This window comes from Dipodomys merriami, unplaced genomic scaffold (genome assembly GCF_024711535.1).
Source record: "Dipodomys merriami isolate MVZ:Mamm:240054 unplaced genomic scaffold, mDipMer1.0.p SCAF_11, whole genome shotgun sequence".
NCBI classification, from domain to species: Eukaryota; Metazoa; Chordata; class Mammalia; order Rodentia; family Heteromyidae; genus Dipodomys; species Dipodomys merriami.
In genome coordinates this window covers 10054515-10079240 of record NW_027202382.1, presented here as the reverse complement: position 1 = coordinate 10079240, position 24726 = coordinate 10054515, and the positions used below count along the sequence as shown (strand labels likewise).

Genomic DNA, 24726 nt, shown 5'->3' with positions numbered 1-24726 from the left:
GGATAAGCTAGAAGCATAATGATCCTCTCAGCAAGTCAACTACATAACTGCATATATAATATAATGTAATATAATATAATCAAACAGCTATTTCTCTTAGAGAAGAGAAATAAGTGAGGTAAGACAAAGGATGACAGGATTTGTGTCTAGACATACTTTTCAGGTGATAATGCAGAAATATTAATACCTGGGATGTCATGGAGAGGTTTGAAAAAGTTAAATAGATGGCGGTCAGAGATTGAGGAGGGAATTTTCCTGGAATTTTCAGAAAAAGAGAAATTAAGAGGAAGAAGGTGCTAGAATAAGAAAATAGCATAATTATACCTCCCATGAGCCCTTTTGCTTGGATATCTCATGGCCTCCAAACTTTAATGAGGGCAGAGTGTTGTAGTGCCACCAGTAGTATTCACAGTGGAAGATAATATTTATTCTCTTCAGCACCATGAAAGTAACTGTATAAAGCACCTCATCTCATTTAACCTCCACAACAAACAAACCTTTTCCATGACACTCTTTTTTCTACTGACATCACTGAGTCTTAGAAAACATGTAAGTTGCAAAGCTGAGGATTGAACTCAAAGTGTCTAGTGAAGAGACCTTGTTCCTATAGCTAAAGGGATGCTGTATGTATGTTAATCATTTCCCCCCCCACAGGAAGTACTTAGGAAAAAGGTTGTGTACTTTTCCTATGTACTCCACCACCCCCTCCCCTCATAATGCCTCACATAGGGTATTCTCTATAGTTGAATATTGGCAGAGATATTTAATGGCTGAATGAATAACATGAATGTTATAAATATCTTTTCAAAGGTAATTCTATCATGAGTCCTGCTTAGGTAAATGCAATGTACCTGATAGATACGTATAATGTATTTTAGAGTTTTGTGTTCAGCAAATAAGATTTCTGATTATTTTTCTTTTCTTTTTTGCCTTTTAGATCATCTGTATTTTATGTTCCTACTTACTAGAATTCTGAAACAAAATTTATTTCCTCAGTCATAAAAGATTGTGTTTTCAGAGCTGGCAAACATAAGGATCAATATTCTAATCATTAAGTATTAAATTATTTTAGTAAAGTAAGATTTGTCTAATTAAAGGGAAAGGGAAAAAAACCTAAAAACATTGTTAGGAGACATACTTCAGCTTTTGTAGAGGGAAAACTACAGTTCAAAAGGAATAAAGGGGAAAAAAAACATCATTATGAGTAGAACCACAGGCTTTACAGTTTCAATGATTTTTTTATTTTCAGAATTTTATTTTTTGCACTTATATTTATCTGCCTTTAGAGCTGAAAATGAAAGGGAGGTGACATGGAAATAATGACCTTGTGATTGCAATAAATTGAGGACAATTTTTTGGTTAAACCCCGATAGGGTTTGAACAGAGAAAACAAAGCATCTTTGTGTGAAACCTGGGAGCAATTTGTGGCAAAACAGTGGTTAATTACCTCCTATCTTTGAACCTCACCTATGCCCACAGTCGGGATTCTTAATGTAGAAGTTTGGATCCTGAATTGCTCCAGATTTTCCATCTTTGAAGTATAGTGAAGTAACAAAGTACACTATTTTCAAAAGCATTATTATGAAGAAGACTGATAGAAAACACTATTGATTGACTTCTGCTTTAAACAGAAGATCCGTAAGAACATTATTTTAAAGGAATTATAAATTTTATGACTTTGCACTTGCTGTTTTAGACATCTGGATTTAAAAGTAAATTGCCTTTGTCAAAATTAGAAGCAATATCAATGTGAAAATCCAAAATCCTATATGTCTAGTCTTCTGTCTCAGAAATTGACTGGCAAAGAACAGCCAAATTTGGGTGATAAGGTTGTTTAGTTTCATCAAATTCCCCTTGACTTGAGAAAGAAGGCCATTCCAAGGGCCCGTGGAATCTACTCAAGTAGAATGCCCAATCTATGATGGGAGGAAAAATTTACAGCAATAAATCAATCAGGAAACATAGCAGAGTCTAAGAATCAAAGGAACCTAGAACTAATGGCTCCTTCTGAGGATGGAGGGAGTGGTCCACAGCTCAAAGCTCAAAATCAATGTGAAGATGCTCAGACCTTACTTTGGTGAACAATGCTAGCTACTTACATGTGAGTGTATCATCCATTTCAGAGCTATAAAGCACTTAGACTCATTACAAATGCCACCTTCCCTGATGTTCCTTCAACGGCCTCTGATGTCTAGATGACTGTGGCTTCCTTTGTGTTATTAAGGCACTTGTCAGTAACTGCTCCAGTATCATTTGTTATTTTTTTCCTTTAACACAGAAGCCAGAAACAGGTTACCTGGATCTGAAGCTCCATTTCAACACTTTCAGCTGTGTTTTCTTGGGGAAATGTTTAAATATCTTTGTGCTTTTATACTTTTATAACTAACATAGAAATAACAGAAGTTATTACATATTTTTAAATTCGTATGTGAACTTGTATGAGAATAATTGCTGGCAAGTTGTGACATGCAAGAAATTTATATTTTATTAATATAGTCATCATCATTTTGTTTTATCAGTGTTTATTTAGTACAAGGCCTGAACCACTGTTTGTCACCTATAAATACCTAATAAGTTAGATAAGTTAGTGAACTGAAGGTCATAAATCTTAAGTTTGCAAGTACTTACAGAGGTCAAAACAGTTACCTTATTTAGAATGAGAATTAATAAGACATCTTAAAAGTTGTCCAAAGTGATCATTTTCTTCCTTATTCTTATGAGGAAAGCTTTTATTTTTCACTGCATTTGAGCAGAGAATAATTTCCAACCTTTAGAGTGATTTTCTTTTCCTATTAGCTTGATATTTTTGACCTTACAAAATACAAGCAGAATCATTTCCTGGACAAATGTAAGCTGACCTATTTTCATCTTGATCGATGTTACAAGTCACAACCAAAAGACATCTTAATTCTGAGCTGTTGCGGAAGAGTTCCTAGTTACATCAGGAAATCAAATCAGTCGAGTAATTGTTATTAGAGTTTAACCAAGTCAGGTGAATTGTAAGTAGGCAACGGATTCCATTAAGCAGAAAATTGAGCTATACATGTGGCTTGTGTATGTGTTGCCGTGTGGCTAAGGAGAGAGAAGATTCGAATGCATCCATGCATGTACACACGTGCGTGCATGCACACACACATACACACACAAAGTAACTGGTCACCATGTACTCTTGATTTTGTTGTTTGAACCTTTACTCTTATTATTATTATTTATATTTGTCTTAAGAACAACTACCAGAAGTCATATGATACTATCCTAATGACCTTTAGATAATGTCACCCAATTCCCCTGTATTAGAATTTGTATGTGAATCCTATATTTTATTTTTTAGTGCATTCTGCTTTTTGTAAGAAAAAATGGATTATTTCAACTGTTTTTAAAGTCCATTGAAAAAAGAAACATACAATCCTATTATCTTGAGTTCCTTGGTGGCTTCTGTTATCCCCGGCCAAGCACAACCCATCCCAGTCTGAAAATATTAAATAGGAAATCACCGAAATTACTTACTAGTTTTAAATTTCACAAAACTAGTGCGTGTGTGTGTGTGTGTGTGTGTGTGTGTGTGTGTGTGTGTGTGTATGCCAAACTCTCACATTCTTTTTGTCCCTCTTCCTAGGACACAGGCATCCCTTGGTCCACTTGTATTCATAGTGTAGATGCTGAGCGCCATTGAACATTTAGCCAGGGCATCACATAATTGTTCAAGTCATGTTTATTTTGATGTTTGTTTTAGAGCACAAGAATGGTGATGCTGCCAGTTGTAGACATGTCAAAGGGAAGGTATGATGTACTTCCTTTTAGGAAAAAAGATGAAAGTCTAGCTTAAAGAGAGAAAGAAAGAAAATCTTAGACTGTAGTACTTATGATACTCAATAAAATAAAGAAAATTGAGAGAGGAAAAAACTCACATTCACATAACTTTTGTTAAAGTGTAATGCTTTACTTGTGAGAAATTATTAGTCCCTCCTCTTCCCTACCTTTTACTTTCTACCAGTGCTGGGGCTTGAACTCAGGTTCTGGGCTCTGTCCCTGAGCTTCTCTGAACTCAACCACTTGAGCCAAGCACCAGCTTGAGTAGGTTATTATTAGAGATAAGCGTTTCACAGACTTTCCTTCTTGGCTAGCTTTGAACCAAGATCCACAGATCTCACCCTACTGAGTAGCTAGGATTACAGGAATGAGCCACCAGCACCTAGCTGGAAATTATTATTGTCTTTCTGTACCCAGTCTATAAATTAATCTTCATCAGAGTGGAGCATGTTTAGGAAAAATATGGGGCATAAAAGGCACAGCCTCAGGCTACTCCTGGGGATCTTGGAACATATCTTCTGTGGAGATGTGACAAATAATGTTTATTTTTTTTTTTTAAATTGTATTTTATTTTATTTGAGAACATACTGTACAAAGGGGCTACAATTACATGGGCAGGATAATGGATACATTTCTTACCAAGCATTGCAGCCTCCTCCTTTGTTTACCCTTCACTTCCCTTCCCCGCCTCCCCCCTCCCCCCACCCAATTTTACCCCCCTCCCCCCACCCAATTATACCCCCCTCCCCCCCCCACACCGGCATTGTACAAATAATGTTTATTGATTTTAGTTTACCAGGACGCATTGACAATTAACCAACTTTTAGGTATGATGTCCATACCTGTAGCTCACACTTAAGGTCTCCCATACTTTTGGCTGGGATTGTCTCTCCCTTTGTTCCTGATTTACCACTGTTGCCATTGGTGCCAACTTTCCAGTGTATTAAATTAAGAAGTAACTGACCCTGTTAATCAGAAATAACAGACATAACATCAGACATAACATCATTTTCTGCCTCTGGTTTCTGGATCCTCAGGTGGTCCTTACATACTCCAGCTAGTCATTATCAATACAAATGTAAACATTCATATAGACATACCTTTTCCAACTGTAAATAAATAAAATCTAAGCTTCTCAGCTTGGTACTTACAGAGTTCTCTAGTTATTGTCCTAAAACATGTTCACCCTCTTCCATCACCACATTTTATAGGTCTCCTGCATTTGCTTCCTGAATGAAGCACTTCCTTTTTTCTGGAATGTTTTTACCCTTTGCTTCTCTGGACCAGTTCTTACTATACTTCATCATATGTATGTTGAGCTAATATGCATGAGCAATCATTTCTAAGTGAAACCCCTTGTGAATAGTAACTAACTTATCTATGTATTTGTATCCTAGAACCCCACTAAATATTATCACCATCCATCCATATCCCAGCCTGGAGTACTACACAGGGAAATAAAATTCATCAGGAAAAATAAAATATAATGTCTTCTTAGAGCTTAAATTGTAACCCCAAGTTAAGTCATCACTACATTTCTTAGTTTATTAGGTAGTTGAATATCTATTGCTTTGTGTTCCCTCCCTTTCCAACTGGTATTTTTCCATCATTGGGTAAAGGTTTGTTTCTCCAATGATGTCATTTGAGATGGTTTTGAGTGGGCTTCTACATTGCTCCACATTTTGGTATTCTTGTCTCTAAGTGACTTATCCTCTATATCTCTGACTCAAATCATGCAAATAAACATTATGTTTTGTGATTTTTTTTCATCCAGATTCTGACATGAAAGATGACTTACACCATGACACAAGTAGATGTGAGCTAGAAGATCTGGAAGTTACATAAGTAGGCAGAGTTAAGAGATTGAAGATTTATTAAACTCACAGAGATCAGAGATGGATATAGAACGTAGAAAACAAGAAAACAAAGGGACAGAGACTTGAGATTGTTCAAGTCTTTCATAGATATGTCCTTCTTCATTTCTGTTTCCTTCACTTTTAATATTTTTCCTGCAAGTTTCTCCTTTTTGCCTAAATTAGTTTGGTATTGACTTCAACTATTTGTAACTGAAAGAATTCAGGCAATATAGGAACATGTGATGAAATTTAATTCAAACTGTGCTTGTACTTTTAGCATGTAAGATAAACCTTTGAAGATACTTTCAGTTCCCAACAAACCATTTAATTCTTCTTACATCTCTCAAAATATGACTTTGACTTTGCTGTTCTAGACATGCTACTGAAACATTCTGAGAATAATTTATGGCATTTGGGGAAAGTTGTTAGCACTTCATATTAGATAATACTTAACTAACATCTATTGCATGTGTGATAAAATTAATTAGAAAATACTCTGAGTTAACTTTTATGAGATGGAATGAAATCATGAAAATACCTTAAGATGAACATTTCTGAAGTATGATTTGACAATATTTTTACATTCTGATAAATATTTAAATCATTAGTGAATGTCTTCTGTGTCTGCATTTCTTATAAGATATAAGCTATCCTCTATTTTATATAATGATGAATACACACTAACAAATATTATACATAAAATATTATTGTATTTGCAATATAAATGGAGATAGAAAATTTTAATGTTTTCTTTTCAGCCATAGGAGAGCCACATAAATTTTGTCCATTATTTTTCCAATGTTAAAAAAATGAGATTCATACAAAGGAAACAAAAAAAATCACATAGTACATTAAAAACAAAAAATGTCATCTGTTGCCACTGTATTTGATTCTGGTATCCTGGTATTGCATATACATTTATTTGAATTAGATAATGATGAGACAAAGGACAAGGGGAGAACCAATATAACAGCTATATACACAAGACAATGTGTTGGAAGTGATCTGTACAACTTGGGGGTTTGGGGGATGTAGGAGAAAAATGAGGGAGGGGGCAACAATGTTCGACAAGAAATGTCCTCATTACCTTATGTATGTAACTTTAACCCCTCTGTACATCACCTAGACAATAAAATTAAATTAAAAATTATTTAGCCAAATGATGCCATGAATCTCATTTTATTTCTTTATTGTTATTGTCAAGGTGATGTACAGAGGGTTTACAGTTACATAAGTAAGGTAATGAGTACATTCCTTGTCAAAGTTGTTACCCCTTTCCTCATTTTTCTCCTACTTTCCCTCCCCCACCCCCAGTTGTAAAGTTCATTTCCAAATAAGTATCACTGTTGCATTGGTTCACCCTTTGTCTTTTGTCTCACAATTTTTGTTCCCCTTCCATTCCCCAAATCTGATAAACATATATACAAGACACAGGGTACCAAAGTCAGAAACAGTGACAACAGAGGATAAACCAAAGGGAAAAAAATGAAAGAAAAAAATAACTTCACACGGTACATTAAAAACAACAAAGAAAAACCTCTTGTTTCCATATGTTGGAGTTTATTTCAATAAGCATCATTTTATATGGCCATATGTACATAGCAATTGAGCTACTTGATCCTCTGCTAGGACTATCCTAGACATATACTAATTATTACAGATGAGGGAAACTATAGAGCATATGTTTCTTTGGGTCTGGCTTACTTCACTTAATAGTTTTTAAGAAAGTGGTGTTTAAAATCTGTACTTTTACCCATTACCTAATGAAAAAGATCATTATAATTAGACTTACATTTTTGTACCATGGTAAAATAACTGAGAAAAACAATATCAAAAGTTTATTGCTAGCATTTTTTTCCTTAAGAACATTCTTAGCATAATACACTCATATCTCTTCATCAGCTACTCATTATAAGTAGCTGCTCTTTTTTTTAGCAGGTGATTTTTGGGGCCTAGAGTACAACTGTCTTTCCTTCAGAAATCTGATTGCCCATTGCTTTCAACAAGTAAGAACAAAGTTTATTTGTACAACTGAAAATGTATTAGAAATTTTACTCTAATGAGGTATTATCTGTTTATTTTATAGTAGGAGTTTTCACCTTGAAACCCTTTCCCCTTTGGCTAAGACAATGATGTAAAATTATTAATCTAGGGGGTGAGATATTGTAAGGCCAGAGCTTGATTCTGGAAACCCCCACTTATTGCCATTGTAAAGAGATTAAAATGAAGTCTCAGATACCATTAAGCATTGCATAGGATCCTAGGCCCAGGGAGGAAATCAGGAGGATTCTGAGGTCCTAGTGGGCCAGAAGGGCTAATAAATTGAGATATGAAGCAAACTATATAGTGGGCAGTATGATGCCAGACATTCATTTCATTCATTTATTCATTTAGCCCATACCTGCCCATTATGTGATATTGCCAGATGTTATTCTCCTTAGTGATGATAGAATAAAAGAACAAATCACAAAAATGTTACCCCTTTATAGAAACCATCACTAAACATTTACTGCATAACAGGTAGCTGTGGGACAGTAAATCAATTAACAATGCCCATTTGTAGGTTATCACGTCATAAATACAAAGAACAAGAGAAGAAGGGAGGACAGAGTTGTTTCTTTTCTTATGGGATAATCTATATGGGAGTTGATGGAGGAAAAAGGAAATTGACACAAAAGGAATAGAAAAGTAGCAGGTAATTAGGATCAACTTTTATCCATATCACTGAACCTAGGTAAGGCAATTGATAATTTAGTGCCAGAAATATCTCTCCTTTTTACCTTATCGTTAATATGATAGATCTAAGCACTATCATTTATTTATTTTATATTAGGCTTTGAATTCAGATGCCTTTTGCTCTCACTCAGCTTTCTTGCTCAGGGCAGACACTCCGCCAGCCATTGAACCATTCCTCTTGTCTTGTATTTTGATTTAATTGGAAATGGATTCTCAAAGACTATTTTGCACAAGTTAGCTCTGAACTGAGGTCCTCTAGCTCTCACTCTCCTGAATAGCTAGAATTACAGGCATGAGCCACCAGCATCCTGATAGAATCATTATTCTTTTAGTGAGTGAATCCCTCACAGAAATTCACTGCAGGCCAGAGTCTGTTCTCAGGATATCATATAAGAAAGACATTATGTTTACTGTAGTAAAATAGACTCTAATGAATACAAGAGGTACACAGACAAGCTCAGTGCAGTATACCTTTCCTGTCTTTTAGGGCATCAGACAATACTGTTATTAACCTTTCTATTCTAGCGCAACTGATTTTCCTTCAGTTGTATTAGATTCCCTTTTATAATGTACAGAATCCCTCTAGAACCCTACCTATAAAAGTATCATTTCAGCAATCATAGGAGCTAGAATCTATGTTCAATGAGTCTAGATCAGAAAGTGAAAATAAAATAACTCACTTAAATGCATCTGTGCATAATGGCTTACTTTATAGGATTAGGTTAAAGGACTCTATTCAAAGTTTTAAAAATACTCTTCTTGCCAAGTGGCTCACACATATAATCTCAGCTACTCTGAAGGCTGAGATCTAAGGACCACAGTTCAAAGCCAGCCTGGTCAGAAAAGTCCATGAGACCCTTATCTCCAATAAACTATTCAGGAAAATCCAAAAGTGGTGTTGTGACTTAAGTAATAGAGTAATAGAGTGCTAGCCTTGAGCAAAAGAAGCTCAGGGACAGCACCCAGGCCCTGAGTTCAAACCCTTTGACTGGAAAACAAAAACAAAAACAAACACAAAAATACATCTTTATTACCTGAAATAGTTTTTGTTATTTTTTTAAATTATCTTTAGTTAGAAAAGCCACTCAATAAATTCAAAAGGGCACCATTTGATCATGTTCCAGTTCTAAATAAACCCAGGAAATCCTTGAAGGATATAAAAGGATTTTAAAAGTTTATTTGTATTTTCACCTTAGTCATTTTTTTATTTCACTCTCTTCAAAATGGTCAACAGGATTTATCATCAGAAACTACTTTATAAAGAAAAAAAGATTCATAAGTTTAATTTACTCCATAAAATAAATATGAATTAAATTGTTCTTTGTAAATACACACAATGATTTTTTTTCTAAATTAAAAATAAAAAAGTTAAAGAATAAGCACCAGTGGCTCATGCCTGTAATCATAGCCACTCAGGCTCAGGAGGCTGAGACCTAAGGATCAAGGTTCAAAGCCAGCCCTAACAAGAAAATCCATGAGACTCTTATTTCTGACCAAGCACCACAAAACCAAAATTGAAGCTGTGGCTCAAGTGGTAAAGCACTAGCCTTATGCAAAGAAGCTCAGGGACAGTGCCTAGGGTCCTGAGTTCAAGCCCCAGACTGCCACACATATACAAAAATAATAAAATTTAAAAACAAGCAAAAAAGTATATTCATACTAAAACTTGTTTGAAATACACATATAATTTATATATAATATATATGTTATATGACATATATAAATATGTATATATACTTTCCTAGGGGAATTTTAACTGACTTTAACCACAGTATTGTCCTAGCATTTTAATTCTCCTTTGTCAATTCACCTAAAAATTTTAAAATACTAGCAGGGTGACAATGACATGAAATGTGCCTGTAATTCTAGCTAGTCAGGAAGCTGAGATCGGAGGATTGCTGTTTGAAGCCAGCCTGGGCAAGAAAGTCCTTAACACTCTTATCTCCAATTAACCATCAAAAAGCTGGAAGTGGAGCTGTGGCTCAAGTGGTAGATCAGTAGTTTTGAGCAGAAAAGCTCAAAGATAGCACCAAGGCCCTGAGTTCAAGACCCAGGACTCATATAAAAATAAAAGAATACTTAAAGGAAAATATTATCAGATCATTTCAAAATATCAAAGCAAAAGTGAAATATATTATATACTGACTAAAAATTCAAGTACCAAAATAAAAATATATTTATGGCTAACACTGCCTTTATCCATACAGCAGCTTGTCATCTATTTAAGTCAAGCATGAAAATGACAGCTTGTGTCAGAATTCAAATCTATCCTGCTCATGTACATGTCTGTGTATAACTTCCTTTTAGTTTGTTTTTATGTTTTATTATGTAGTTCCTTGTTCAGAAACACAATAAAGGAAAGCAGAATGGTTTAAATAAATAAAGACATGCTTTTAAAAAGAGCTCTTTATAAATAATTCCAATGGAAGTAAAAATTAAACTAATAGTTCCTCCTCAATTTATACACTGTGAAGGATCATTCCTTAGCTTATCTCCTACAAAACTCATCCTTGGCATCCTCTGGAACCTACTGAGCATGCACAGTGAGACATTCTACGTGGGAATAACAGGTGGAGGGCAGCCTCTCTTGTCTATGCCACCCTGGCCCTTCATTGTTACCCTGTGGATGACACAATACCCACTTTCCTTCTACTCACAGTCTGCTGGACATGTTCCTCTGAGCCCTAAAGGAGTTTTCAGCTGATTTGAACCTAAAGGAGATGCAGGTTGAAGAGGAAACACATGAGAACCAGAGGAAGTGCTGGGGAGAAGTGAAGTCTGCTTTCTTTGCATTCAGACTCCCTAACCAACTGTAATCGCCTTCCTACCCTGGCCCTCTTTCACTATTTTTCCTCTTACCATGAACTCCATGGGTGTTTCAGAGTATTTTCCTTCTTCTGATCACTCCCATCTGGGAAAATTTCATGAACCTGCTGGAAGGTAGGGAGCTTCATTAGAAGGCTTTTCATTAAGTGTCAGCACAATGTGGAAAACAATCACTGCGTTTATAAATTACTACAGTCCTCACACAGGTTCACCATGATATTGGGAGTTTTATGGTATGGTTTATCACCCTCTTGTTTAATTTGATAATTCTCTTTTTTATTGCTCAGAGTAATAAGACTTTAAGGAATGGAGTCTACAATTCTAAAACATATTCCAGTTGTTTAGTAAACAGAAAGGCTTGTTCTATGTACATTGTGGATGACCATGCTCAAGAGTCTCAAATATTCATCATCTAGGCCATGTACTTGGGAAACCAAAGCTATAGCCAAGAAGCCCTAGGAATATAGAATTATAGTGAGGTCAAGAAAATTGAGTGATTGGACACATTTTGAGACTATAATGAACACTAAAGATAAAGAATACAGAATTTGGAAAAACCAGTTGTTTAAGGATACAGGTGGACCTGTTGCAACAATGCGAAGTACAAGTTGTCATGTCCAAAACGAACTTTACAATGTCGGTGCAGGGGGTGGGGGGTGGGGGAGGGGGGGAAGGAGAAGGATTGGGATTGGGGGGGAGGGGGGAGGCTGGGAAAGGATGTGAAGGGTAAACCAGGGGAGGAGGGTGCAATGCTTGGTAGGAAATGTACGCATTATCCTGCCCATGTAATTGTAACCCCTCTGTACAGTATGTTCACAAATAAAATTAAATTAAATTTAAAAAAAAGAAGCAAAGAAAACAAAGAGAAAAAAACAAACAAACAAAAAGAATACAGAATTTGTGACTATAACAAGACTTAATCCAAATTTTGTATTCCTCTAGGAGCTGTCTTAAGAAATTTCAGCTCAAAGTTTTATCATCTAAGATATAAATAGGAATACCTGCCTTATGTAGCTGTAGACTTCAAATAAGATAATGTATGAACTTTATCCATTGTTTGATTCATAGAAAGTACTCAGTAAATTACAATATAAACTGGCATCATCATCACTGATACAGTATATTCAGACAACCTGAAGATATAATAAATTCACTTATTCATTATGCATGGTTGTGGCAGAGCATGTTTTGTTTAATTAATTAATTAGTATAAAATAAAAATTTAAATTCATTTTTCGACATAATGTCTTGTTCATCTCATTGTTGCAGTGGGTACACCTGTATCCTTATTTAAACAAAGAACACTAATAACAACAGATGCTAGAGGGGATATGGACAGAAGGGAACCCTACAGCATTGTTGATGGGAGTGTAAACTTGTTCAACCACTTTGGAAAGCAGTATGGAGGTTCCTCAAAAGACTCCACATAGAGCTCCCTTATGACCCAGCAATCCCACTTTTGGGCATTTACCCAAATGATCATAAACAAGACCATAGTAAAGCTACCAGCACGACTATGTTTATTGCAGCATTATTTACCATAGCTAAGATATGGAACCAACCCAGATGCCCCTCAGTAGATGAATGGATCAAGAAAATGTGGTATATGTACACAATGGAATTCTGTGCCTCCATCAGAAAGAATGACATTGCCCCATTTGTTAGGAAATGGAAAGACTTGGAAAAAATTATATTAAGTAAGCCAGGCCCAAAGAAACATAGGTCCCATGGTTTCCCTTATTTGCAATAACTAGCATATGTCTGAGACAAGCAGAAATGGTCAGATAAGTTGATGTCAAGCAAAATGAACCCCAAGTTAAGGACTCAAATTTTTTTTCTTTCTTGCTATTGTGTCTAACATATTTACAAGATATTTCTTTGTTGCTTTGTATATCCCTCCCCCACAGTATAACCCCTGTTTTCACCGTATTTGATGTTGGTATAATTGGTGGAGGGGAAGGGAAAAAAACAAATTGTTTAACTAGGGATACAGGTGGACCCATTGCACCAATGAGACGTACAAGATGTTATGTCAAAAATAAACTTTCCAACTTTGGCATGGGGGGTGGGGTGGGTGAGATGGGAAGGGATGGCAAAGGGAAACAAAGGAGGAGGCAACAGTACTTGATTTAAAAAATGCACTCATTACCTTGCCCATGTAATTGTAACCCCTCTGTATGGTATTTTCACAATTAAAAAAAAAAGTTTTGTTTTTTTCCCTTCCCCTCCACAAATTATACCAACATCAAATACAGTGAAAACAGAGGTTATACCATGGAGGAAGGACATACAAAGCAACAAAGAAATCATCTTATAAATATGTTAGAAACAATAGCAAGAAAAAAAACATTTGAGGCCTTATCTTAGAGTTCATTTCACCTAACCTCAACTTACCTGACCGTTTCTGCTTATGTCAGACATATACTAGTTATTTCAAATAAGGGAAACCATAGGACCTATGTTTCTTTGAATTTACGGGGATGGGAAGGGGAAACAAAGGAAGAGGCAACAATGTGTGATAAGAAATGTACTTATTACCTTGCTCATGTAATTGTAACCCCTCTGTATGGTATTTTCACAATAAAAAAATAAGAAAGAAAGAAAAAATAAGTAAAAGAAATAAAATAAAATTTTAAGACAGGTGCCAGTGGCTCATGCCTGTAATCCTAGCTACTCAGGAGGCTGAAATCTGAGGACTGCAGTTCAAAGCCAGTCCAGGCAGGAAAGTCCATGAGACTCTTATCTCTAATTAAACACCAGAAAACTGGAAGTGGCCCTGTAGCTCAAGTGGGAGAGCACTGGCCTTGAACTGAAGAGCTGAGGGACAGAACCCAGGCCCAGAGTTCAAGCCCCCACAACTGATAAATAAATAAATAAATAAATAAATAAATAAATAAATAAATAAATAAATAAGATAAAATATCAGAAATGAACATATTAAATTCCCCAGGCTCACAGCTCAGCTGATGTAGAGAAGCTCTCAGTACCATGCTATAAGTCTTGTGTTTTTATTTCCTCTGTGTGTGCTGATCCTGGGTCTTGAACTCAGGGCTAACTGCTGTTTCTGAGCTTTTTTTTTTTTTTCTAAAAGCTAGCACTCTACTACTTGAGCCACAGCTCCACTCCTGGCTTTGTTTGGTGCTTAATTGGAGTTAAGAGTGTCACAGACTTTCCTAATTGGCCTGGCCTTAAAACATAATCCTCAGATTTTCAGCCTCCTTAGTAGCTAGAATTTGTACAGGCATGAGCCATTGTGGCCAGGCTTATCAGTTGTTTGAAAATCATTTTGTGAGCTGCTGAGTGTTTCTCTGCTCTTAATTTTGTGAAAACATGACTCCCTAAAAGACAATGGGCCAAAGAAGTAAGGAAAAAGCGAATGTGCTTAAGTGCTGAAGTGGCATCGCTAGGCTTGTTGAAAGGCAGCATATCTATAATGGAAGTTGGCAACTTATTGGAAAAAAATGAATTAAGTAGAAGAGTATGGATGCTTGGTACCTTGAGCATTTGTGGCTATACAGTGATCTCCTCAGACTCATATACCCAAGATACCAAGCAGCTACTGTGTATCCCTGTTCTATTCAGGTGTTCAATTTCTAGCTCTAATGCAATGACTCTTCTCTGGCTATTTTTGGCTAACTATTGAGAAACTATGCACATATGATTTTTCACTTTCCTAAACTCAATGCAAAATAGTGATTCTCTTCCTTTATGATACCAGAAGACAACTTCTATTACTTATATTTTGATATAGCTGAGCTTTTAGAAGTATCTTATTTTCCCTAGAAGAGTTAAACTGACCTTCATTTGTGAAGTTGGGATAAAAATCATAAGATTAGTAAACTTAAGGGGACAAGTGAGGTTGGGATTGGCAGAGGGAGAAATGATAAGAGGATTCTGATCCAGATGTATTGCCCTCATAAACACATGTTAAATTGAAACCCCTGTCTAGAGCTATTAAAACTAATAAAAATAATTGTATCTTTAAAAATCATAAGATTAGGTATGGATATTCAGAGATAGAATGATAGAACATACTTTAAAAATACCTTGCACTACCTGGTGCATAATGGTTTCTTTAACAATACTTGTTTGACTTACTATAATTTAACAAAATGATTACTACCATTGAATTTTGAGTTCATGATAAGTAAAATTGTTTTCTGGCCTTATCTCCAGTTTAGGGAAGATGTTTGAGACCTTGAAGCGGTCATATCTGACATAACTGTTCTCAAATGTAATTACTTTGTATATGTATAGAAACTAGAAAAAAAACTAGTTAGTCTCAGAAAGCAAGAATGAATTCCATCCCGAAATTTTTGTAGATGCTGCTTCAATAAAATCTTTTCTGTTTTAGTGAATAATTCATGAGATTGACTTAAAGTCAGTAGCAGTTATTTGTCTTCATCCAATCAAGCTAATTTAAAATAAAACATGGACCAATTAGTTAATAAGAACAAAAATCTAATTCTTATATATGTAATGGCTGAGAAGTTCAATATCAATGTGCTAGCAGACTCAGTATATGCTGATACTAGGTTTCAACGAAGGCAACAACTCTTGGTTGGTAGATGGCACTGTCTCACTGTGTCCTTGCATTATTGGAAAGGTAAACAAACTCCCTTGAGCCCATTTTATAAGGGCACTAAGTAGATTCATTATGTAATCACTTCCCAAAGGTCTGGCCTCTAATACCATTACTTTAGAGGTGAAGGTTTAACATATTAGTTTTGAAAAGATAGAGCATCTGAAAGTCCTACAGTAGTTGCTGTATATATTCCAGAGCTAATTTTATCTTATAAAAATGCATGCATATGTTTTAAATATATATATACATATAATCTTAGCATGTAATTTAATTTTTATTTTGTCAATAACAGACATAGTTTATTTTGTAGAGAATGTAGTGGAATGTAAGAATAGATACAAAAATATAACTTTCTAGGATTGTGTGCAAAGGAAAAGTTAAAGGCACCTTAAATGAGAGCACGGGGATCCTTCTAGAGCAAAACTTTTCATGACTAACACTTTCACACAGCCTGTGGCTTCTCAGGAGACTTTATTTCCCATTACTTCTGGTGTTCTAGCTACAGTCTGGGGTTGTTGATTTGCAAGAGGTCTAAACATAGACCTAAACATAGAGAAATTGAAATCTTAAAGCAAATCAAGTGCATTATTAAGATATACTTGTTTCCCACAAGCTGGAAACAATTTTGTGTCCATTGTTTAAATGCTTTCTCTATCTTTAATGATTATTAATGCTCCTGGAGAGATTTATCTACTAATAAACTACAAATAAATTGCTAATCAAAAAGAATTCCTTACTAGAATTTATTCACAAGGGAAAATAGCAATAGCAACTACAAAATATCATTTCCCACTCTGCCTTCTAACAGCAAGGATTCAGTGACTGAAAAATAAAGCAAATTAGTCATAAAGCTTCTCCTGTAAGAGGTGAAACAAGTTCAATTCTGTATTTATAATTTTCTCCATTGATGAGAAACCATCTCTTTTCCAACATGACAATGGGCTCTTCCTTGAAATCCAGCATTAGAGCATTACTGGGGATCGACGAACATCTGTGATAGTTTGAACACACGCTAAATACATCTTTTATCATAATGTGTACACCATCATTTATTAGAATGCAGAGGTTTACTTTTCATCACCGAAAGTCAGGCAGAAATACACTGCTCTGTGACTAATGTGTCATTTTCTCACAAAAAGTTATATATAATCCGTGCTATGTCCATATAAATAAAAACCCACCCATGGGCATGTGTCCAAGCATACCAAACTGTTCAGAAATGGAAATACCATATTTGATTCCTAATTCCTTTCCATTTGAATCAGCATGTGCTCATCTTTGATTAATAATCATCACAATTATAATTTTGCCCCATAGAGAAAAGAACACGTTTTTTTTTATTTGCTTGTAAAGATGTTGTACAGAGGGTTACAGTTACAGGAGTAAGGTAATGAGTACATTTCTTGTCCAGCATTGTTACCCCTCCTTTGTTTTTCTCCTACTATCCCTTCCCTTCTCCACCTCCCTCACTCCTCTTCCCACCGCGAAGTTGTAAAGTTCATTTCCAACATAGTGTCTTGTAAGTATCATTGTTGCAATGGGTCATCGTGTGACCTTATTTCAGCATTTTGTTATTCCCCTTCCCCTCCCTAAATTAGATAAATGTATATACAAGATGCAGGGTACCAAAATCAAATACAGTGGCAATAGGGGACATGACATAGGGGGAAGAACATAAGAAAGAAACAAAAGAAAATTACATAGTACATTAAAAACAACAACAACAAAGAAAAACCTCTGGTGTCCATATCTTGGGGTTCATTTCACTTAGCATCATCTTATATGGTCATATGTACATAGCTTTTGAGCTCTTCTTCTCATCTGATAAGATTATCCTAGATGTTTATTTTGAGTAGGAAAACAATGCTTAATAATATGACCTAAATTCTCAACTTTCCTTTATATATATAGATATAGATATAGATATGTGAGTGAAACAAAATGTATAGTAATAAGTATTAGACTCCACAATACCGTTTTAGAGATCCTCTTATTTAAAAAAAGCCATCTTCATTATCACATGAAAACTGAAATGTTTACTAAGTCTCAGAAGCATAAATTAGCTTTTGTATCAACTTTATTCTCAGAGCCAACCTGTGTGAGTTTTTTAAAAAAAACCCACATTGCCAACTATTATAAAAATCATATTCCTTCTCACATGTACCAAAATCTTATATCAATCATGAGTTCTAGGTTACAAAAGAAGATTTACTGTTTGCACCTGTCTGTAATACTTTGTTACAAACAAAGAAACACACACAAATGCTATATAATGATTTCTTTTTTTGTCCTTGGGCTTGAACTTACAGCCTGGACACTGTCTCTAAACATTTTTCTTTCAAGTGTAGTACTCTACCACTTTGAGCCCAGCACCACTTCCAAATGTTCCTCTTTCAACTGTTTCAATAAAAAGGAAATGAGATGTGTTCATTTGATATTTTAATTGCATATTTATTAAGGCAGCTTTGATTACAGAAATTTAAGAATTATCAAGTGAAAATATCTTTTTAAAATATATAACCATATATATATATATATATATATATATATATATATATATAATATATAACCATATAATCTCTTGTTTGGTCTTACCTTAGCATGACCCTTCTTTGATTTATTCTTTAGCGAGGGAAATTCTAAAGTCTAAAGTATGTTATTTTTTGTTGTTGTTGTTGTTTGTTTTGCCGGTTGTGGGGCTTGAACTCTGCCCTTGGGTGCTGTCTCTATGCTCTTCAGCTCAAGGCGAGCGCTCTACCGCTTGAGCCACAGCACCACGTCTGGTTTTCTGGTGATTAATTGGAGATAGGAATTTCAAGGACTTTCTTGCCTGGTCTGGCTTTGAAACCGCAATCCTCAGATCTCAGCCTCCTAACTAGCTAGGATTACAGGCATGAGCCACCAGAGCCTGGTTATTGTTACTCTTTTGCTTAACTCCTAGCAGTGATTTTGCATGTCCCTTTTAGCAAGGGAAAATATCTTATACTATAAAGACTGTGGATTACTTGTTTTAGAGCGAGAAACTTTTGACAGATATGTCATTTATGTTACATAATAAATTGAAACTTACTCTTGGCATATAATAATATATCTGTATATTCAAAATGCAATAACGGTGTCAGGCATTGTCACAGGTGCTTAGTGGTAGAAATAAATAATCTAAATAGGATCTGAATAAGTTAGAATTAGTTCTATTGCTGTAAGTAGAGATCTACCTCTACAGAGACAGATATATATATCTACATTTGTGGTTTCCAAGCTGTTTCCCATATCTAACAATTATCAGAAAATTTGCCACAATGAAAACTTAAATATATATAAATATGAAGTACATAATAAAATTTTAGTTTGTATAATATACTATATCATGTAAAATTCTTGTATATAACATAAAATATTATTTCTACACTCATATAAATGTAAACTAAGTGAAATCGATGTTAAAATCAGTGATGTTCTCTGAGCACTGAAGGCTCACTCATGTGATGCTAGCTACTCAGGAGGCTGAGAATCACAGTTCAAAACCAGCCAACGCAGAAAAGTCCTTGAGACTCTAATGCCCAAAAAACTACTTAGAAAATGCCAAAAGTGGCTCTGTAGCTCAAGTGGTAGAGCACTAGCCTTGAGAAAAAAGAGGCTCAGGGGCAGCACCCAGGCCCAGAGTTCAAGTCCTAGGATCAGAAAAAAAAAGACAATTATTTTACCAGGTACTTCCAAATTACCTTTTTGGAAATTATGAAAATGTAAATACTCAGGAATTATAAATATCTTGTCATACAATGTGGACATTTTGCTTTTCTGATGGTAAACTCTGATTAAATTCTAATAATTTTATTAATATTGAGTGCTTGTAATTATCTTTTTCACATCAGAATTTTGTTTCTTATTAAAGTTGTTGCCCATCAGTTTATATTGTTTAAGAAGGACTGATAGGTGATACTACCTTTTTTTTTCTAGCTGTGGGGATAAAGCCAGGGCAATAAGCTACATACTAGCTCTGATTTTGGTTTTCATGCTTGTATTTATCAGTGATTGTAATAATGAGTCTTCAATTTTGTCATTTTTGAAGCATTTTCTACTTCCAAGTAGGTTTAACTTCTAATGTGATGAGGATAACAGACATGAGCCACTGGCATCTTCATTTCTAGGCTATTATAAGGAACTTTGGAATCTTTGTAATGTTGAATCATCTGGTCCAAGAATAAAATATGAGCATTTACCCACATCTTTATTAGTTTATTACATCTGCCAAATCTATATTTTAAATATTTTCTCAAGGAAAGAATTATTTCCATGTTAAATCAGATTTTTTCATGATTTTTTATGCTTTACAATCTGAATATATCTTTAAGTTTTATTAAATTTAATTAATTTGATCATTTTTTCATTTTCATATCAACTTCTGATTACACTGCATTTGATGTTGGTGCCCTGCATCTTGTAAATACACTTCTCTAATTTGGGGAAGGGAAGGGTAAAAAACAAAATGCTTAAATAAAGATACAGGTTGACCCACTGTAATAATGAGATGTACAAGACACTATGTTAAAAATGAACTTTACAACTTCAGTGTGGGGAGGAGTAGTTGTAGAGGTGGGAGGGAAGGGATGGTAGGGGGAAAACAAAGGAGGAGTCAACAATGCTCAATAAGAAATGTACTCATTACCTTGCTCATGTAACTGTAACCCCTCTGTACAGCATGTTTACAATAAAAAATGCACAAAAAAGATCTCCTTCCTTATTTAGATAGGCATGGTACTATATTTCTCACCATTTCAAGAATAATATTACATAGCTCTAATGATAAAATTTATACTTATGTAGATCTTTACTTTTCAATAATATCCTCTTTAAGTCTGAACACCATAATCACCTCTAATATTTATATCCATTAGTATTTTATATTGATCTTTTGGTATATATATGTATATATGTATATATGTATATATGTATATGTATATGTATATGTATATGTATATGTATATGTATATGTATATGTATATATGTATATATATATATATATATACATATATATACTATATATCTCTTGGTGTATATATATAAACACTATATGTAATGTATATACCTGTGTACATATTTTCCTTAAAAACATTATATAAGCTCCATGTATTGAACATTTTTATGAAGGAAGAATGTTGGGGTTTGTCAAATATTTTATAAGCATATATTAAAGGATTTATATGGAATGCATTAATTGCTCACAATAGTAGATTACAGATACTGATATCCTAATACTGAAATGTCTTTGTTTTGCAAGAGTAAGATATATTTGCACATAGTAAATTAGTCATAAAATATTCTGGATTTTTTAGGGTTTCTCCATTCATTAGAGGAAATCATTGTATAAATTTCATAATTGTATAATTTTTCATAAATTGTATAATTTTCTGAATATCTGCTCTCTCAGGATCAGAAAAGGTGTTTCTCTGACTTTTTAAAATAGTCAGGGGGCTGGGAAGTTGGCTCAGTGGTAGAGTGCTTGCCTTGAATGCCTGAGGCCCTGGGTTCGATTCCTCAGCACCACATAAGCAAAAAGAAAAAAGCTGGAAGTGGTGCTGTGGCTCAAGTGGTAGAGCACTAGCCTTGAGCTGAAGAGCTGAGGGACAGCACTCTGGGCCTCAGAGTTCAGGCCCCACGACTAGACCCCAAAAAAATTTTAAAAATAAAATAAAATAGTCAGGAATTCTCCTGTGTTTTGGTTAATTCTCATAACTTTTAAGTAGTGTTGGCATGGTTTGTTCCTTTAAGGATTAAAAAGTCATCTGAATTAGGCACTATTTCAGGAGGGAACTCTTTGACAATATCCTTAATATCCTCTATGATTATTGACCTGTTTAGGAATTTTATCACTTCTTAAGTAAATTTTAGTAGTTCATGTTTTTCTAGAAAATCAATCACTTTATCTGGGTTTGCAAACATTTAATTTCCTGTATAGCTATAAATCTCTCACTTTTATCAAACTATAATCAGTATTTGTACATTTGCAGTCTTGCTAGATGAAGCTCACTATGGGCATATGATTTTATTAGCTGTTTTTAAAGTATAATTACATATAGTTTTGTTTCTATTTCATTAATTTTCCTTTTAATTTTTGTGTTTCTTCTCTTTTTTCTGCATGGCAGTGAGAAGTAAGTAGGAATCAGGATATAAGTCCTAGTAGTTTTCAGTTTTTAGTAAAGTCCTGATCTATCTATTTAGAAGAAATAAAAATTATAAAAGAAATAGTTGAGATGAGTCTGATACTCTAGGATACTATACCCATAGCAAGAAGTTATCAGTTTGATTTTGGGAATTTCAGCCCCTACCTTCCTATCAATGTTATTATTCTCTTGACATCTAAAGTTCAGTTTGTGTCTTAGCATGACATTTCTAGCAGTGAATAAAACATTGACTTAGAAAACAAAAGAAGAAGATGAAGCAATTACTTGACATTATGCACATTGATTTTTCTGAGAAAACAAGTGCAACTGTCCTATTATCTAGTCAAGTTAATTTCCAGTCAGGCTTGGTATCACACATGCATAATCCCAGCTATTTAGATGGTAGAGGCAATAGGATCATGAGTTCAAAGCTATTCCAGGTAAACTAGATTCACCATACCTCAAAAACAAGATGAAAACAAAAAGACTGTGAAATGTGTCTAAGTGGTAAAGCTCTTCCTAGAATTAATTAATTCAATTAACAGGACCTCAAAAGAGCTCATTTTCATTTTCTCACCTTTTGTCCAAGGTGGCCTTGGGCAAATCATCTAGTGTCTTCACACCTTGGTTTCCTCATGTGTAAAATGGTTATAATAATTGTAGCTATCTCATAAGAGTGTTAACGGGGATTATATGGACTGTCAGGTCTTATAAAGATATATAGCATATGGTGACTGGCAAGGAGTAAGCTTTATTTAAGTGTCTACTTCAGAGACCAATGAGATCCCTGTGGATGGCAGCAGGCTGGGAGGATTATATAAGAATTCTCCTTGCAAGGGTCCTTCTGTGTTCTGACACATGCTATGGGCTGATGAGGAAGAAAGCCCAAAGATAGCTACTTTTCTTTAGAACATCAACCAATAAAACTGCTTACTCTTGGCCTGTGGGCAGTTGCAATGAACTGTTTGCTGTTTGTGGTTCCTCTGGCTCTTAATCAATGAAGGCTGCATACTTCCTCTTGCAAATAAAACCCCACAAGGCTGAGTAGTAAAGGACTTAGGAAGTATCTCAAGATACTTAATAGAAATAAGAACTTCAATTTTGTCTCCTTTCATCTGTCTGCTGCACCAAGCCGTGGAGATCTGAGATAACCTTAGCACTGAGCAAACCATCAAGAGGGCCTCAGGCTCACACAGTTTGAGAAAGACAGAAGAGTCTTAGTAGGGATAATTCTAGTGATGAAGTCTTGGTACTGAGTCTACGAAGATATTAAGTAGTTTCTTTTACTTTTTTGGTTCTTGTTTTGGCAGCACTGAAAATTTGAACTAGGGTCCTTACATTTGCTAGACATGAACCCTGTCATTGAAGCCATACCCTCCAGCTTTTTCTGCTTTGGTTATTCTTCAGATAGGATCTCATATTTTTGTTAAGGCAAGATTCAGGTCACTGTGCCACCTCTATATCCCAAGAACCTGGGATTACAGGCATGAGCTATCACACCCAGTCCTTCTTTTGCTTTTGCTGAAACTCTGTGTAATGAGAGACAGACAGACAGACAGACAGACAGACAGACAGAGAGGCACAGAGAGAGACAGAGAGAGACAAAGTCACAGAGAGACAGAGACAGAGCAGACATAGTCAGACAGAGACAGAGAGAGAGAGACAAAGAGAGGCAGAGAGAAATGGAGAGAGGACAAAGGCGGAGGAAGAAGGGGAGGAGGAAGGACTTCAAATAAAAACATATTCACTCTTTTATAAAAATTGTAGAAAGAATGGATAACACAGGCAACTTAATGATTCTTAGTTCAAGCTTCACATTCAGAGAAAGAGAGAATATGACTGCAAAAGACTGAAAGAGAAAAAAGGGGAGAAACAGAAAAGGCATGGTTTCCTCTGATGTAGAACAGATGTTTCCCAAGTGTTCACAAAAAAATAGGTCATAAGCACATCTCAGAACTAGAACTAGAATATAAACACTCATTCCCACTTCTTAATTATAAATTATAAATCAAAACCCATCTTTTACAAAGAAATGATAATGTGGGGCCCTCGAGAAAACAATCTGGTACACTTGGAAAGTACTACATGATCATATTATATCATAAACTACTCCATGTTCCATATCATTAGAGAATTATGTGAAGTATCCACAGTCTATAAATGAATCCATAGAACCTCTTAGTTTAGAGTACAAATTATTCAGTATATGGAAAACACCCTGTATCTTTCCTTTCTCATTTTACCCTTATCTTCCTCCCTCAGCATCCTCAGCTTCTAATAACCATTCTGGGTTTCTCATGTCCTTACCTTCTAGAGCTATTTAAGACACAATATTCCTTTCTGTGATATAATTTTCTGTATTATCCAAATTTGAACAGATACACCAATATAAAGAAAAAGAGGTCCAATATTGTTCTGCTTGGATGGCCTCTGCAATGGCAAGACAACACCTCATATTCATTCCTGCCTCTTGCACTGAATGCATTTGCTTTTTCCATAGGAATGAATCGTTGGGGATGGAAATATCACAATTTATGAATTTTACTTAAAACTATGCTGGACTAAGTGAGTCATGTTTGGCTCTCTAGCTCATTAGGATATTTTTATCATGATACACCTCAAGCTCACAGTAATCTTATTCTTTCTTTTACTCCTGTTGTAATTCATCAATGGCCAAATGCTTAATCATATATGATTTGACTCATACATACTCAATTTTTTATTCAGATTTGTCAAATTAATCTGTAAGCTT

The 24726-nt window shown here is 35.0% G+C and overlaps 1 protein-coding gene and 1 non-coding gene across 6 annotated transcripts in view; one reads left to right on the top strand and one right to left on the bottom strand.

The window, feature by feature from the left end:
* The window catches only part of Lingo2 (leucine rich repeat and Ig domain containing 2), a 1109212-nt gene that overhangs the window by 898311 nt on the left and 186175 nt on the right, over positions 1–24726 (top strand). The gene's annotated exons all lie outside the window — the stretch shown is intronic.
* LOC138822370 (small nucleolar RNA SNORA40) lies at positions 17957–18080 on the bottom strand. The gene has a single exon (XR_011370410.1). It is a non-coding gene; the product is annotated as a small nucleolar RNA SNORA40 (small nucleolar RNA).